Below are 16,223 nucleotides of genomic sequence, written 5' to 3' on the forward strand. Positions count from 1 at the left end.
GACGATTTGTACCGCACTACAGCCAAATCGCCGCCCCACTGACAGACCTAACCAAAAAGAAACAGCCAAATGCTGTTCAGTGGACCGAAAAGTGTCAGAAGGCCTTTAACAAGCTTAAAGCGACACTCATGTCTGACCCTGTACTAAGGGCTCCAGACTTTGACAAACCGTTCCTAGTAACCACAGATGCGTCCGAGCGTGGTGTGGGAGCAGTTTTAATGCAGAAAGGACCTGATCAAGAATTCCACCCTGTAGTGTTTCTCAGCAAAAAACTGTCTGAGAGGGAAAGCAACTGGTCAGTCACTGAAAAAGAATGTTACGCCATTGTCTATGCTCTGGAAAAGCTACACCCATATGTTTGGGGATGGCGTTTCCATCTGCAAACCGACCATGCTGCACTGAAGTGGCTTCGCACCGTCAAAGAAACTAACAAAAAACTTCTTCGGTGGAGTTTAGCTCTCCAAGATTTTGATTTCGACATCCAACACATCTCAGGAGCTTCTAACAAAGTGGCTGATGCACTCTCCCGTGAAAGTTTCCCAGAATCAACTGGTTAAAATCGTCCTTGAGATGTAGAAAATATTGTTAGTCTTTATGTACTTGGTAGTATATTTAGAGATGCATGTGTCTTATTAACTCTGTTTTTCCTAGAGCTCCAGGAAGAAATCCCAGCCAGTGTTTCACCCTAGCTGAGATTTGGGGGGCGTGTCATAAATATAAAGGGAAGGGTAAACCCCTTTGAAATCCCTCCTGGCCAGGGGAAAGCTCCTCTCACCTGTAAAGGGTTAAGAAGCTAAAGGTAACCTCGCTGGCACCTGACCAAAATGACCAATGAGGAGACAAGATACTTTCAAAAGCTGGGAGGAGGGAGAGAAACAAAGGGTCTGTGTGTCTGTCTATATTCTGTCTTGGCCGGGGATAGACCAGGAATGGAGTCTTAGAACTTTTAGTAAGTAATCTAGCTAGGTACGTGTTAGATTATGATTTCTTTAAATGACTGAGAAAAGAACTGTGCTGAATAGAATAACTATTTCTGTCTGTGTATCTTTTCTGTAACTTAAGGTTTTGCCTAGAGGGGTTCTCTGTGTTTTGAATCTAATTACCCTGTAAGGTATCTACCATCCTGATTTTACAGGGGGGATTTCTTTATTTCTATTTACTTCTATTTTTATTAAAAGTCGTCTTGTAAGAAAACTGAATGCTTTTTCATTGTTCTCAGATCCAAGGGTTTGGGTCTGTGGTCACCTATACAAATTGGTGAGGCTTTTTATCCAACATTTCCCAGGAAAGGGGGGGTGCAAGTGTTGGGAGGATTGTTCATTGTTCTTAAGATCCAAGGGTCTGGGTCTGTAGTCACCTAGGCAAATTGCTGAGGCTTTTTACCAAACCTTGTCCAGGAAGTGGGGTGCAAGGTTTTGGGAAGTATTTTGGGGCGAAAGACGTGTCCAAACAGCTCTTCCCCAGTAACCAGTATTAGTTTGGTGGTGGTAGCGGCCAATCCAAGGACAAAGGGTGGAATATTTTGTACCTTGGGGAAGTTTTGACCTAAGCTGGTAAAGATAAGCTTAGGAAGTTTTTCATGCAGGTCCCCACATCTGTACCCTAGAGTTCAGAGTGGGGGAGGAACCTTGACACTCCCCAAGCGGCAACTTCACCCGCCGCCCATGACAGCAGGTAAAAGCGGGTTGGCTCCCGCATACCCAGAGCACACTGCAGTCTCCTTAGGCAGGGGTCATATTCACGGAGCCTAATGTGCCGGCACCATGCTTTCTGCGTGAGGGAGAGGGTACGGGGTTCTCTGTGGGGAACTGTGACTCTCCACCGCCATGAGTCTTCATATCCTTTGCTGCCTCATCCCTCCTCCCACCCCCCCAGGCTGTGAGCCCAGGCTGCCAGCGGGCATAGGGGCACCAGTTTAATAATACTGCATAGGGTCCCATAAATCCGAAGGACGGCCCTGAGGCTACGCCACTGAATGGGAGTTAAGTGGTGCATAGGCTTGTGTCAGATTTCATCATGGGTTGTATTCACCCTATATGTGACTTCCCTTTTTTAAGCGTAAATAGCTTTTGCTGATGGTGCAGCATGTCTCTTTGCCCAGCATTCTTGGAATCTCACACTAATGTACTGTACCAGAGTAATCTTGTATTGTGTTACTCTACTGTTCTGGACTATTCTGCAGAATGTTGTAGTTGTTTAATAAGGAGGTATGGGCGAGGTTTCCAAGGGTTGAGTAGCTCAGTAATAATGGAAGCAGGAACTTGAAACAACATCCAAACAACTGAATTTGAAAGTATTCTTGACTGGTTCAGAAGTGTGGGAAGGCAAAGCTTTGGACTGGTGCTGGATTTTTCAAAAATACTTTGCCTTCTTCATAGTTACTGCTAGGCCTTAGTTACAGGTCACAGTTACATGACAATATCTCTGCCTTCTCCCTCCAAGGCAAGTGATGAATGAATTTTAGAGATTGATGATGGATGGTTAAACATCCATACTGTCTTCATCCCAGTGTGATTTCATAGCTGCTATATGACCTGTACGGAATCCTGAACATCGTGAAACATTTTGTGTGAAGTATTCAGAGTATAAGAGTGAATAGATACCTCACATATGGATAACAAAGCAAGATAGCATCTTTACTCTGTTAAAGGCTATATGTGGAAATCTCAGCAAGAGGTGAAGGTCCAGATTCAACCATGCTGAATAACTTCAACAGAGTCATAAAAGCAGGGAATTTAGACCCTAGGGGGCGGGGCTATGGAGTAGAATGCCACATGTGATGAGACTTGCTTATCCTCTCAAGCACAAATGGTGAGCATTGTAGTGACAGCCTCCGAGAAAGCCTCTTCCATGTGAAGAGCTGAGTGCTCTCTAGTCTCATCGACTGACTGCAGAGGGAGCTGAGGGTTTTCTGTAGCACAGATGAAAACTTTTCAAAAACTCAAATCATTGACAAAAATCATTCAGCTTTTTTTTTTTTTTGGACCAGCTCTAACTTTCAGCAGCTTTCTAGTTTAGCCTTTTAATCCTCTTTCCTTCTCTTGTAAATTCATTGTAAATGTATTGTTTTAAGTTATTATGGATTGTCTGTATCAGTTGTAGGTATTTTGATGCAAGGTAGAGGAAGATCAGGTATATCAGCCTGTCCCCATCTCATTGTGCAGATTGTACAATCAAAGTTCTCAGTGTTAGGCGCTGTTGTGATGCTGTGGTTGGTAGCACTTACATAAAGATTAACAAGCAGAACATTTTTCACCTGCTTACGTATAATGCAAATCTTGATAAATAACTTGTAGTCTAGCCTTGCTTTGGGAAAAGCTTTCTGAGCTGGATAATTAACAACATGGTGATTCACAAACATCTTATGATATGCTATGAATCTCTCTATCAGAACAAGCAACATTGGGCTGATTGGGCCCCTTCTTAGAAATGTTATGCATCATTTATATGGGCTTTTAATCACACTGTCTTTGGAAAACTGTGGGATGCATTTGACTATGAAAGACACAGAAGCACTATTTACACGTTATCTATTCAGATTAGCTACGTATGTGTCTTTTTCACTTAATGTAAGTACTCAGCATTATGTGATATACCCAGAAACTCCACTAAAGAAGATAAAATCAGATAGAAAGTCTAGTCTTGTGATGTCACAAGACAGAGCCATGAAATTTGTTCCCAACTCTGCCACACTTTTCCTGTATGACCTAGGGCAAGTTATAAACTCCCTGCATCTCAGACTTCCCTTCTGAAAAATGGGATTGATATTTCTCAAGGGTGTTGTGAAAAGAGAGCTCTATGAATATTACCAAAAAATGCCAGTATTCAATAGAATATATTATTTCAATCTATAAAATGATAGGAGGTGCCTCTATAAGTCTAGGTACCTCTGACAATTATTTAAATACACTAAATCAGTATACCAAAATAAATAATAGCCCCACAACATATAATCATTCTAAATAACCACTCAGCATGAAAAGAAATACATTCGTTTTGACTCTAACGCCCAGTTTGTGTTCACTTCCCACAAATGTTCTAACTAGTATGTTTATTAGCAAAAATGTTCAGCTTAAGTCCTTGTTTTAGCAATGTTGCAGAATACCTGTGGAAAGTAAATTCTGAGATCATGAATGTGGGTATGCACACTGGAAAATCCTGCAGCTCTGGGTTGGTGCATGCTCAGTTGATCTGTGGGGATAGCGCTTCTATGCAGCCTGCTCAGCATATGGCAGCTGTGAAGTGCTGGAGCACGCCCAGTGCAGATGAGAATTTAGCTGGCAAACTGGTCTCTACTGAGCATGTGCACACTGAGATTTTTTAAAGGGCTTATAACTTAACCGAATTTGTGTGAATTTTCACACGGACAACAAAAGGCACCACAATGCCAGTCTCATCTCCCTGACACATTTCTATTCTGTGCTCCGAAGCATGAAGTTAATGCTTCTGAACAAAACTCCTGTACAAATTTTTTAACATGACAACACAAAATACTTATTCCTTCATTTCTGAGAATTAGAACTTTCAAATTATTTAAATTTTCAAAAAAATCAACCTGAGGCAGACAAACAACATAGAGAATTTCAGGCCAAACAATTAAATTAAATAACTGAAAACAGGATCTTGCAATGCAAAGTGTTACTCAAGCTTAATTGTGGTCATTGCTAACTGTACCACGTACAATTAATTGACAAATAATTTCTATTGTAAAGAGAGGACATATTTCAATGCATAAGCAGTTAGAGCTAGAGATACAGTTGACCTGTTGACTCCAACTCTGCATCTCTTGATTTTCAGTGTTTGATTTCTCAACCTTAATATTGGTATGGGGTTCCCCCCTCCCAATAATATCAATACAAGGAACATGTCTTGATAGAAATCCTAGTTAAATGGGTGCAAGTATTTGCAGAACTATAGCACCCCAAAGCTGAAAGTATTTTGTAGAATTCAGAGTTAATTTATTTAAACTATTCATCACTAATGTAGCTTATAGATGCTGCAGTCTGACTGAGCTTGCTATAAAACTGATAACCCTTGGCTTCAAGATTTACTTTCCATCATGTCCTTTAGATGCCCTTCAGCTGAACAACTTCATGTGAGAGCTGTTAGGTTATTTATAGTAGGCATTTTAATCACACTTAGATATTATTAAAACATCCTGTCTGGTGAAGATTTCCAGTTTTCTTTCTTTCAGTTCTGTTGCTAGTGAAAGGATATATATTATTTGGACCAGTGAAGTAGATCAGCAAGCCCAGCAGCTGTTTTTTAGACTTGGATTCCACATACTCAAATGACTACAGTCAAATGACTGTTTTAAGTTAGGAAATGGATGTATATAATGGACCAGATCCTCAGCTGCTGTTAACTGGCATAACTCCATTGAAGGTATGTTCATAGAATCATAGAATATCAGGGTTGGAAGGGACCCCTGAAGGTCATCTAGTCCAACCCCCTGCTCGAAGCAGGACCAATTCCCAGTTAAATCATATTTGGGGTCGGGAAGGAATTTTCCTCCAGGGCAGATTGGAAGGCCCTGGAGGTTTTTCGCCTTCCTCTGTAGCATGGGGCACGGGTCACTTGCTGGAGGATTCTCTGCTCCTTGAGGTCTTCAAACTACAATTTGGGGACTTCAATAGCACAGATATAGATGTGAGGTCTTTTTTAGGAGTGGTGGGTGAAATTCTGTGGCCTGCATTGTGCAGGAGGTCAGACTAGATGATCATAATGGTCCCTTCTGGCCTAAATATCTATGAATCTATGAATCTATGAATCATCCCAGCCAGGGCTTTGTCAAGCCTGACCTTAAAAACCTCTAAGGAAGGAGATTCTACCACCTCCCTAGGTAACGCATTCCAGTGTTTCACCACCCTCTTAGTGAAAAAGTTTTTCCTAATATCCAATCTAAACCTCCCCCACTGCAACTTGAGACCATTACTCCTCGTTCTGTCATCTGCTACCATTGAGAACAGTCTAGAGCCATCCTCTTTGGAACCCCCTTTCAGGTAGTTGAAAGCAGCTATCAAATCCCCCCTCATTCTTCTCTTCTGCAGACTAAACAATCCCAGCTCCCTCAGCCTCTCCTCATAAGTCATGTGTTCTAGACCCCTAATCATTTTTGTTGCCCTTCGCTGGACTCTCTCCAATTTATCCACATCCTTCTTGTAGTGTGGGGCCCAAAACTGGACACAGTACTCCAGTTGAGGCCTCACCAATGTCGAATAGAGGGGAACGATCACGTCCCTCGATCTGCTCGCTATGCCCCTACTTATACATCCCAAAATGCCATTGGCCTTCTTGGGAACAAGGGCACACTGCTGACTCATATCCAGCTTCTCGTCCACTGTCACCCCTAGGTCCTTTTCCGCAGAACTGCTGCCTAGCCATTCGATCCCTAGTCTGTAGCGGTGCATTGGATTCTTCCATCCTAAGTGCAGGACCCTGCACTTATCCTTATTGAACCTCATCAGATTTCTTTTGGCCCAATCCTCCAATTTGTCTAGGTCCTTCTGTATCCTATCCCTCCCCTCCAGCGTATCTACCACTCCTCCCAGTTTAGTATCATCCGCAAATTTGCTGAGAGTGCAATCCACACCATCCTCCAGATCATTTATGAAGATATTGAACAAAACCGGCCCCAGGACCGACCCTTGGGGCACTCCACTTGATACCGGCTGCCAACTAGACATGTTGATTTACCCCAGCTGAAAATCTGGCCAATTACTATACAAAATGCAGAATGTTTTTTAAATTCTGTAAAGGTTCTTAATCCCCCCACAGTGCACAAAAGGACAGTCACCAAATGCCAATAATTCACAAAATAATTCCGTGACCTGTACTGAATTGAGCACATTAATCAGTGCTCAAATTAATAAACATTCATATGAATAATTAATAGAACAGAGCTATTACACACTCAAATAGGTCTAAAAAGCTAAGAGAATCACTTAATAGTAAAAACAAGCCATAAAATATTGAAAAAGGAGAGGTTTTGCTCTTTTATTATTTATTTATGGCATCAGCAGTGTTCTAGGCACTTTATTTTGCAAAGTACACAAAGTGAATGACTTGCAGTTGACCCCCACATGAATCAAAAGGATAGGGTAACTTCTCCATTTTCTTCACGATTTTTGTGGCTTGTTTTGTTAAGTTATAGATACCTGGTGCTTAACTTCAGCTTTTTAACCTTATATTTGGGTGTGCTGAATTTATTTATTTATTTATTTATTCCCTCCCTCCCCCCTCCCCCCCCCGCCTGAATATCTACACAGCAAGTTTATTGTCCTGCAGCCAAAGCCCTGTTGAGTGTGAGTCAGCTGACATGGGACAGCCATGGGGTTGTGTGTGTGTGTGTGTGTGTGTATCTACCCTTAGCACACAGGATGGACCTACTTTGGGAAGGAATCAGTGAAACAAAGGAGGCTGTCATTTACCTCCTCTATTGCAGCAGTTGGAAGGTTTGTGATGAATGAGGCAGGAGATTGCAGGAAGAGAAAGGCCAGTCTCTCAGTTAAGGCAGTTGAATGCCAACGAGGCAGGAGCACCGGAAGATCCCTGAAAGTAAGGGGCCCTGTGCTGCCCTGCCCCCTCTCCCTAGCCTCCCGTTGCTTACCCTTACGGCCAGCCGGTAAAAGGTGGTGCCCCTTCTACAGGGTTCCTTTTGGATGCTGGGCAAGTCACTTGCACTGAACTTTCCCAGGCAGTCACTTCTGCCAGCTTTCATTACAGGTCCTCCTGGACCCTTCCTTGTGGTAATGTTATGGTCGGCAGAGGGAAGTCCATTACCAAAGGCAGCCATTGCCATGACAACCAGGGTACTAGTGACTCTCCACAGGTATGCAAATGAACTGGAAGGAGGGAGTGGTGAGTGGTTGATTATCTCTGATCTCACAATGGCAGGAGATGGCAGCAAATGTATACTCAGGGGGGAGAGTAATCAAGTTTTTCCCAAATTTCCTAAAAAGCCAACAACATACAAACACATGGGAGGTCACTGCATGAACATTCATTGTAGCTGAAATTTGGTTCAAATTCCTCACAGCATGCTTACAAAAAGGGATCTGAAAAAAGATGAGACACTGAGGCAGGGGTGCTGGAACTGGGGGGACAGAAGGCCATGGCCCACACTTTTTACTGGCCTTACACATGAGCAATGTGGGGGGCGGGGAGAGGACTGGGGCGGGGGAAGGGGTGCCCCCTCACTTTTGGGACCTTCCACCACTCCCGCACTGAGGTACAGACCCTCTAAAACAGAACATTCCATTGCTTCCTTAACTATGGTCTTATGGGAGTGAGACCATAATAACAGAACCTTTATTATTATTATTATTATTATTTATTATTAATGGGGATGATGCAAACAAAGGAAAGAAACAAGCTTGAGTCCCAGGTTGTATCTACACTACAGTTTAAAAACCCATGATTGGTCTGTGCCAGCTGACTCAGGCTAAGGGGCTGTTTAATTGTAGCGTAGATGTTCTGGCTCAGGCTGGAGTGCAGGCCCTACGACTGCAAAGTAGGAGGGACACACATTTCAGACTGTAGACTGAGCCTGAGGCTATGTCTACACTATTGGGGTAAGTCAATCTACGCTGTGCAACTCGTGTTGACTTACCATAGATCGAGTTACCGCAGAGTCTACACCACGGGGGGTCAACGGGAGAAAATCTCCCATCAACTTACCTTACTCTTCTCATCGGGGGTAGAGTACAGGGTCAACTGGAGAGCGATCTGTAATCGATTTGGCAGGTCTTTACTAGACCTGCTAAATCGACTGCCAGTGGATCGATCTCAGAGTGTCGATCTCTGCCATAGTGTAGACCTGCCCTGAATGTCTACCCGGGAAGCCTGTCAGCTGACACAAGCTTGTCAGTTGGCACGGGCCCGCCATGGGTGTCTGTAACAGGATCCCTATGGTACAACCTGGGACTGTGAGACTGCTGTTTCCTCTTAAATCATTAATCTGGGTTGTCTCTCTCACAATGGTGGCAAGTAGCAAAGCCCTCTAGGAGCTGTTACCACTCCATACAACTGCATGTGAAGCCCCACACCCGGCTGGATTGTATGAATGCTCCCAGAGCCACTCATGAATCACACCAGAAAGGCACCAGCCAAATCTCCACAGCTCCCGTCCTTGTTCCTTAGTAATATACCCTCTTGCATTGCTCAAGACCCTTTCCTGAGCAAAACAAGTTTACTGATTACAAAAGATAAATTTTAAGTGATAGGCAAAAAGTCAGAGTGGTTACCAAAATAAAATAAAATATAAAGTACGCAGTCTAAACTCTCAACCTACAGACTGGGCAACATCTAGATTAAGCAGTTTTTCTCACCCCACTGGATATTGCAGATTGGTCACAGTCTTTTCATACACAGGCTTTCCCGCTTAGCTTCAGGACCAGTCTCTTCAGCTCCAGCGTTCTCGTTGCCCTCAGCGTAGGTGGGGGAGAAGAGAAAAGATGAAGCATGGGGCCACTGTGTTCTGTTTTATACCCTTGTTCCATGTGCTTGGAGAACCTAAGTCCAGGCACGTCTGGTGGGCATTGCTCAGTCACCAGACAAGGTTGAGTAATTTCTCTGGTTGAGTAATCTCTCTTTGTGCAAGTGAGTCTTTGAATTGTAACTCTCTTGCTTGACCATGGCTTTTGATAGTTGTTCGACACCCGCCTGGGCATTGGTTAGCTCGCTTGTTCTTGTCTCTGGGGATCTAATATCTTGGCGATTCCCCAGTTCACAGCATATTTTAGTGACAACCATACGACACAATCTCATAACTTCATATGCACTAATGATATACATATTTAGATAGAACAATGGCTTTCAGCAGATCATAGCCTTTCCCATGATATCTTAAATGGCACACTTTAAATGAATATCACAATTATATATAAATAATGAATATGGGGGGTTACAGGGTGCTCCCCTGAGGTATAGAGTGTCACAGTGTCTAACTGCAGTGTAGACATACCCTTAAAGCCCCAGCTGTGCTGCAGGATGGGCAGTTAGGAAAAAAGCTGCTTTTCACTTGTAAATTAACTGTCTTTATTATGGAGTTGGTAACAGCCCACGGTATGTTTTTTAGAGTCACTTTTCAGAATAGAACTGCACATTAAAGTCAATGAAACAAATCATCAGGTCTTTACTTAGATCCAAATCATTCCCTAAGGAGAAAAGCATGCATGGGAAATGGAACTCCCTGAGCTTCTTATGGGAGTTTCCACCAGATCTTTTTAACAGAGATGGGGTTTTATCCCTCCCCATCCCTGTGGAACAAGTAGGCATTTCATCCCCAAAATATATGGTTCTCCTAAGATCAGTGGGGATACACTGGAGGTCAGGTGCTTCCATGCTTCCTTCTGCTCCACTACCTCTTTCATCCCAACTTGTCCAATGAACATGGTGGAGCCAAGCTGGCTAGAGCTTCACTTGCCTGCAACTGCACCCAGACACACCTGCAAAAGAGAGTGGGGCTCCATCATGGAAAAAGGGGCATGCAAACATTAAACCAGCCTTGGGCAGGATTCATTTTTCTATTTATTCCCTGCTGGTTTCTTTGAGACTGGGGAAGATAATGCATGTTGCACACCTTGCAGTTCTGCCTCCTCTATATGCATAAATCCTCATCTCTGCAGTTGGCCATCTGTCCACATACAGGTAGGATACAGCGAAAGCATCACTTATGAAGCACCTTGGTTTGGATTTAATCTGAGATTTTTTCCCCTTCATTTAATTTTTAGAAAATACATTTTGCTGCTTTTTTAAGAAAACTCTTCAAGAAAAACTGCAGTTTTGCTATAATAAAAATCTGCGAACCCCACAAAAGCACGGATAATGACAGTTAAGGCTGAAATCCCTCTCTCCTTGACTCACGCTATAATAGAGGTGCCTGATATATTGCATGCTTTCAGAACAGTGAGTGAGTTTATGTAACGTTAAATCGTATGCACAATATAGTAGGCCAAGGACAAAGGGGCAGTCTGAACTTTTCACTTAATTGCTCGGTTATCATTAATAGCAAATAGATTAATTACTTTTATACAATTAAAATAAATTAATAACTTAACACTGCTCAAAACAATTCCCTGAATTTGCCTGAGGGTGTTCATTATAATAATATTTATAGTCAATAAATGTGCCATAATGAAAATATCATATAGTGCACTTCAGTTTAGATTCCACTGAATTTCTGCTTTGCTTAGGTTTAGACATTAGTGTTCCAGTACCAAGAACAGCAGATTTACATCAGAGTAACAAAGATGACAATGCAAGAGACTGAAGTTGTGTACTATTCCAGAATTACATTGTATATGTGAAATGTCAATCTAACCAAAAGTGTCCTTGCTGATCCTTTGCTAAAAAAGACAAACACGAAGGATAAGAAAAAGGACCAAATTCAGCTGAAATTGAAATGAGAGACAATAAAACAAAACAAAAAACCAAAAGATCTCTAGAAAAAGAAGAAAGGAAAGACAATTCCACAAAGTACTGAGAGTCTCATCCTGATCGCTCAGTGGTACATTAAATAGGCTTTTTAGTGAGTTGGCCGTGCTGACATTTGCAGAAGGGACTTCTGAAGAATAAGTGAGCTGGGTGTTAATGAAGGCTTTGTCTATCCTTGGAAGTGTTTGCTGGTAATAGATATACTGGTACAGCTATGCCAGCAAATCCCCCCTAGAGAAGACGCAGCTTAGGGTGAGAGAAGTTTTTTGGGTCTTTTGTTTGGTTTTTAAACAAGTATATCTTAATCCAATTCCCCATAAGCTATTCTGCCAAAGGGACTCTGATGGTATGATGGCTTTTGCTGGAATAGCTATGTCCTTTAAGGGTGTGTTCCCCCCCCCCCCTTGTGCTCTTGACAAAGCTATGCTGGCAAAAATTTTAAGGATAGACAAGGCCTCAACAAGAGAAACTCTATTTCTAAACTTTCTTGAAATCAATCTTCCCAAGTCCATTTTCTTTCTTTCTCTCTAGATCCACAGCTGTGCCAGAGCAGTGTTTGACATAGGTGGGTTTATGTCAATTTTCCACCCACCCTGATCCTGAAGGAAACTTGGGATCACTGTCTGCCCACTACAAGTTAGAACAGCCCTGAGACTGCTCTAACAAACACTAATGGATAATGATCCTGGCACAGCACTGTCAGGCTACACATTCCAGCCTTGCTCCCTTCTACCCTTTACATGCCCTCAGCATACCACAAAATGCAAGGCTTGGAGCAGGCATGAACTGGCATAATATTGGTACTATGCTATTGGAATCCTCAGCTGCTCTCTCAAGGGTTAAGTCTACTGCCCCCAACATTATGCCAGCTGGAGATTTCTCAGTGTATGTTCTGCAGCTCTCTGTTCATGTTGGACTATAGGAATGGTGCAAAGGGCCCAGAATAGGGTCCAGAATGTGGCCCAAGATTTGTTAAGAAGATTATCTTAAAGCAAAAGAAATAGTATGTGGAACAAATTTAATATGGAACTTTGCAACGCTCACCTGAAATTTAGTTACAGTGAATGAGAGGAAACAGTGCTATGACCAGGGGTGCAAGTAACTTCAAGGACTCACCGGTACGCAGGGCGCCTGGGGTCCTGGGCAAGGTGGGGTGGGGTGGCTCTGGGCCCCCAGAAGGGGCGGGGCCTACGGCGGAAGGGATGGGGCTGGGCCAGGCTCTCCCAGCCAGTCCTTCAGTACTGCCCGGCCCACGCCGCCTGGGGCTCCAATGGCGATTTAAAGGGCCTGGGGCTCCAGCCGCTGCTGGGAGCCCTGGGCCCTTTTAAGTAGCCAGGCCCTGGGGCAGCTGCCCCTTTTGCCCTCCCCCCTCGTCAGGACCCCCACAGGTATAGTGCTTAAAGAGCTGCCTCAGCAGCGCTTTAATGTCACCTGTGTACCAGCGGCCACTTTCTTACTGGTACGCCGTACTGGCTTACTTTCACCTCTGGCTATGACCCCCTTAGTCAGCCTGACAGTCTCATGTCAAGTTCTTCTTCTTAGAGTGTCTTTGAGTTGCTGCCAAACATCTTTGTCTCTTCTACAATCTTCTCCTTCCCCCTCTCTCTGATTATACGTTTAGAAGTTCATTTGATTAGCCCAACTAATCATATAAGGCACCCCCAACCTGCCAAAGTGCTGTCTCCCTCAGGGGACTGCTGGGCTCATGCTCCTGTTTTCCCCAGTCATTCCTCATTGTAATCAGTGTTACCTACACAATGTAGGTTACAGTTTCTCTAATCTCTTTGAGGGTGTACAAATACATTACAGTAGAACCTCAGTTATGAACACCAAAGTTATGAACTGACCAGTGAGCCACACACCTCATTTGGAACCAGACGTACGCAATCAGGCAGCAGCAGACACCACAAAAAAAGAGCAAATACAGTAGTACTGTGTTAAATGTAAACTACTAAAAAAATAAAGGGAAAGCAGCATTTGTCTTCTGCATAGTAAAGTTTCAAAGCTGAATTAAGTCAATGTTCAGTTGTAAACTTTTGAAATAACAACCATAACGTTTTGTTCAGAGTTATGAACAACCTCCATTCCCGAGGTGCTCATAACTCTGAGGTTCTACTGTAGGGGTGTCTAAACATTTTGCATTACCCACTTTCTGGGAGATTGCCCAAGCTAAACTTCTTTAAGGATGTCCCTGATTTAGCTGATGGTTCCTGCTTTTAAAGAGACAGGCGTTTTCATTTCTTTCATAATTCATTCTTACCAGTAAGTCTTCTCCTAGATGAAATTTAAATAGACCGATTAAAACCCAGTCTGCCACAGTGTCTCATCCTGAAATCCAAATAACACTGTCACTTGAGTTTTCTGTTTCCTAAAGCTGAAACCATGGTCTCCTGCCTCCTACTGCCTCACCCCTTCTTTTCAGAGAAGAGTTGGACAAAGGCTGACTCCTGTTTAAATCTCCCTTTCTGTGGTATGTTGGGGCTTAGGGCTACTCCGATCTGACTCAGAGGATCCCATCCCATCAGCACATGGGGAACTCCCTCACTCATGGGTATTGCTGAGGGGGAAAGGGATGTGGTTCCTGTAATGGTCCTTTGGGATCATGGCCAGCTGGTGTAAATTAACTTGTGCCAGGGATCTAGCAGGACCCAGCAGCAGGGAGACCAAAAAAGGCTTCAAGTTACCTTTCCCTGCCCTTTGCACTCCAGTTGCACAGCTATCAGCAGGGAGGGGAAGGTTGGATTTCAACTCCAAACTTCTGGAAAACCACTTACTGGCTAAACAGGCAGCCCTAACTCTGTCCCAGAGTGGGTCTGGGTTATCAAAACATTATTCTATGTCATATTTTGGATGAAAATTGAATTTAAAAACCAGTTTGTATTTTTATTTGTCTTTCTCATCTTCACAAAAGGCACTGTCACTAGAGAATCACCCTCTCAATCTTCTCACCTACACTTACCCACAGTCATTTAGAATTGGTTCTATTGATGCATCCAGCATCTTTCAACTGTTTACTATCTTCACTATTAATTATTAATTGGGAACCAGTGGTGTGTGAGCCCCTATCACCTGCAAATTCCAGATCTGTCTCCAGAGAAGCCCCATCTGGTTAGCCCCATAAACAAATCTTCAGAAAAAAACTTTTGGGTGGCTGCTAGTTTAAGGGTGGATTTGTCGAGAGTCCAAGTTACTTAGGAGCCCAGTCCCCACTGACCTATGCTGCTTATTAATTTAAATGCTTTTTTAAATTCCATCCTGAATTCTTATTTTGCAACCTGTCTTCTCTAGGGAAAATGCTTTTGTGTTTAAGGCAGTATATTTGCAGTCTGCATTGTATTCCCAACAATGCCTCAGACTTTGTGTCACCTTGGGCAAGACACTTAGGACAGATACTTAGGACAGTAAAGGTACTTCGGATCCTAAAGATGCAGATAGGCACTAAGTGGGACTAGGCACTTTTGAAAATCCCTTTAGGTGCCTATCTGCATCTTTAGGATTTGCAGTACCTTTACAAATCCGGTCCCTAGGCTGAGGTTTCCAATGGAAACCTCCCTTAATTTCTTTTGAAAATTTTCGGTATTAATTTCTCTGTTTCTGTTCCCCATCTATAAAAGGGGATAATGATGCTTCCTTTCATCTGCCCTTGTTTGTCTTCTCTGTTTAGGAGGGTGTACATTCTTTGGGGCAGGCCCTATGTGTTTGACAGCACCTAGCACAATGGGTCCCTATCTTGGTGCTACCGTAGTACAAATATTAAATCTATCAAAGGTATTAATTAGGCATCTCTCACCCTGACATCTGAGCATCAAAGATACCATGCTTCCCACGAAATCCAACTATTCCCAAACCAACTTTAGGGTTGTGCTCAGCTTAAACATGCATGGTCTTTGGAAGCTTGGCATAGCATTGTTTGAAGGGGAGATCAGTGCCACACAACATTTGGATTATCCTGCTCCCGGCATTAAGGCCAAATTAAAATACAGAACCATGGAAGGTGAGAAACAAAACTGAATGACCACCAGGGATGTGTTTAACTTTCCATTTGAGCTGCCCCTGCCTTGGCTTAACGCTTATCTACTGTTTGTCAAGTTTAAAAAAAAAAATTAGTCTTGGAGCACATTTCCCCACGTTCCAGTCAAATGTTTTAGCAAAGACTGCTGTTATGAAAAGGTTTTCTAATAAGGAGAATAATGATCTTCAGATTCTGACCTCCTGGCACAGCAGTGAGATTTATCAGAAGGGGCATGTGACTAGTTAAGACACACAGCCCCAGCTTGAAGGAAACAGCTGCTCATTTCATGCTTTAGCACTTGGCAGTTGGACAAGGAAGGGTGATGTTTGTGTTGAATACCTCTGCAGAACCAAGTACAGTAAGTGATTTTCCTTGTTGTTTTTTTAACTGCCAGTGCTTTCCTATTTTCATTTTAGACTTCTTGCAAAAACACGTAAGGGCGAGGCATATTTTGTCACCTCACTGATAAACAGTCATTTGTGTTGAGAATGATTATATTTTTCTGGACCCTTTGTTAGTAACAACATTGTTCGCTGTTGCAGAAATGAAACGGGTATCTTGTTTTGCCCTAGTTCTAGCAAGAGAAAAGGCTGTTTGTTTACTAGGATGGTGATATGGAAAGGTTGTTTATGGTCCATGTGTTTTCTCTGTTGACCTCCAAACAGAACTCTGAAGTGGATTAGGGCACAAAGGGGGAGTACTGTCATTATTATATTTGACTTCACAATATTAATGTTGAAAATCTACAAAGGAATTCCATCAAAACAATGCAATC

General features: G+C 43.0%; 1 protein-coding gene across 3 annotated transcripts in view; it reads left to right on the top strand.

The window, feature by feature from the left end:
• The window catches only part of RASGRP3 (RAS guanyl releasing protein 3), a 101,180-nt gene that overhangs the window by 16,101 nt on the left and 68,856 nt on the right, over nt 1–16,223 (top strand). The window contains exon 1 of one of the 3 annotated variants that reach the window (XM_075127006.1): nt 15,746–15,806. The exons of the other annotated variants lie outside the window; for them this stretch is intronic. The gene's annotated coding sequence lies outside the window, so the exon portion shown is untranslated. Of the gene's footprint in view, nt 1–15,745; nt 15,807–16,223 lie in introns of those variants that run through there. 3 annotated transcript variants of the gene reach the window in all.

This window comes from Caretta caretta, chromosome 3 (genome assembly GCF_965140235.1).
Source record: "Caretta caretta isolate rCarCar2 chromosome 3, rCarCar1.hap1, whole genome shotgun sequence".
Classification (NCBI taxonomy): domain Eukaryota; kingdom Metazoa; phylum Chordata; order Testudines; family Cheloniidae; genus Caretta; species Caretta caretta.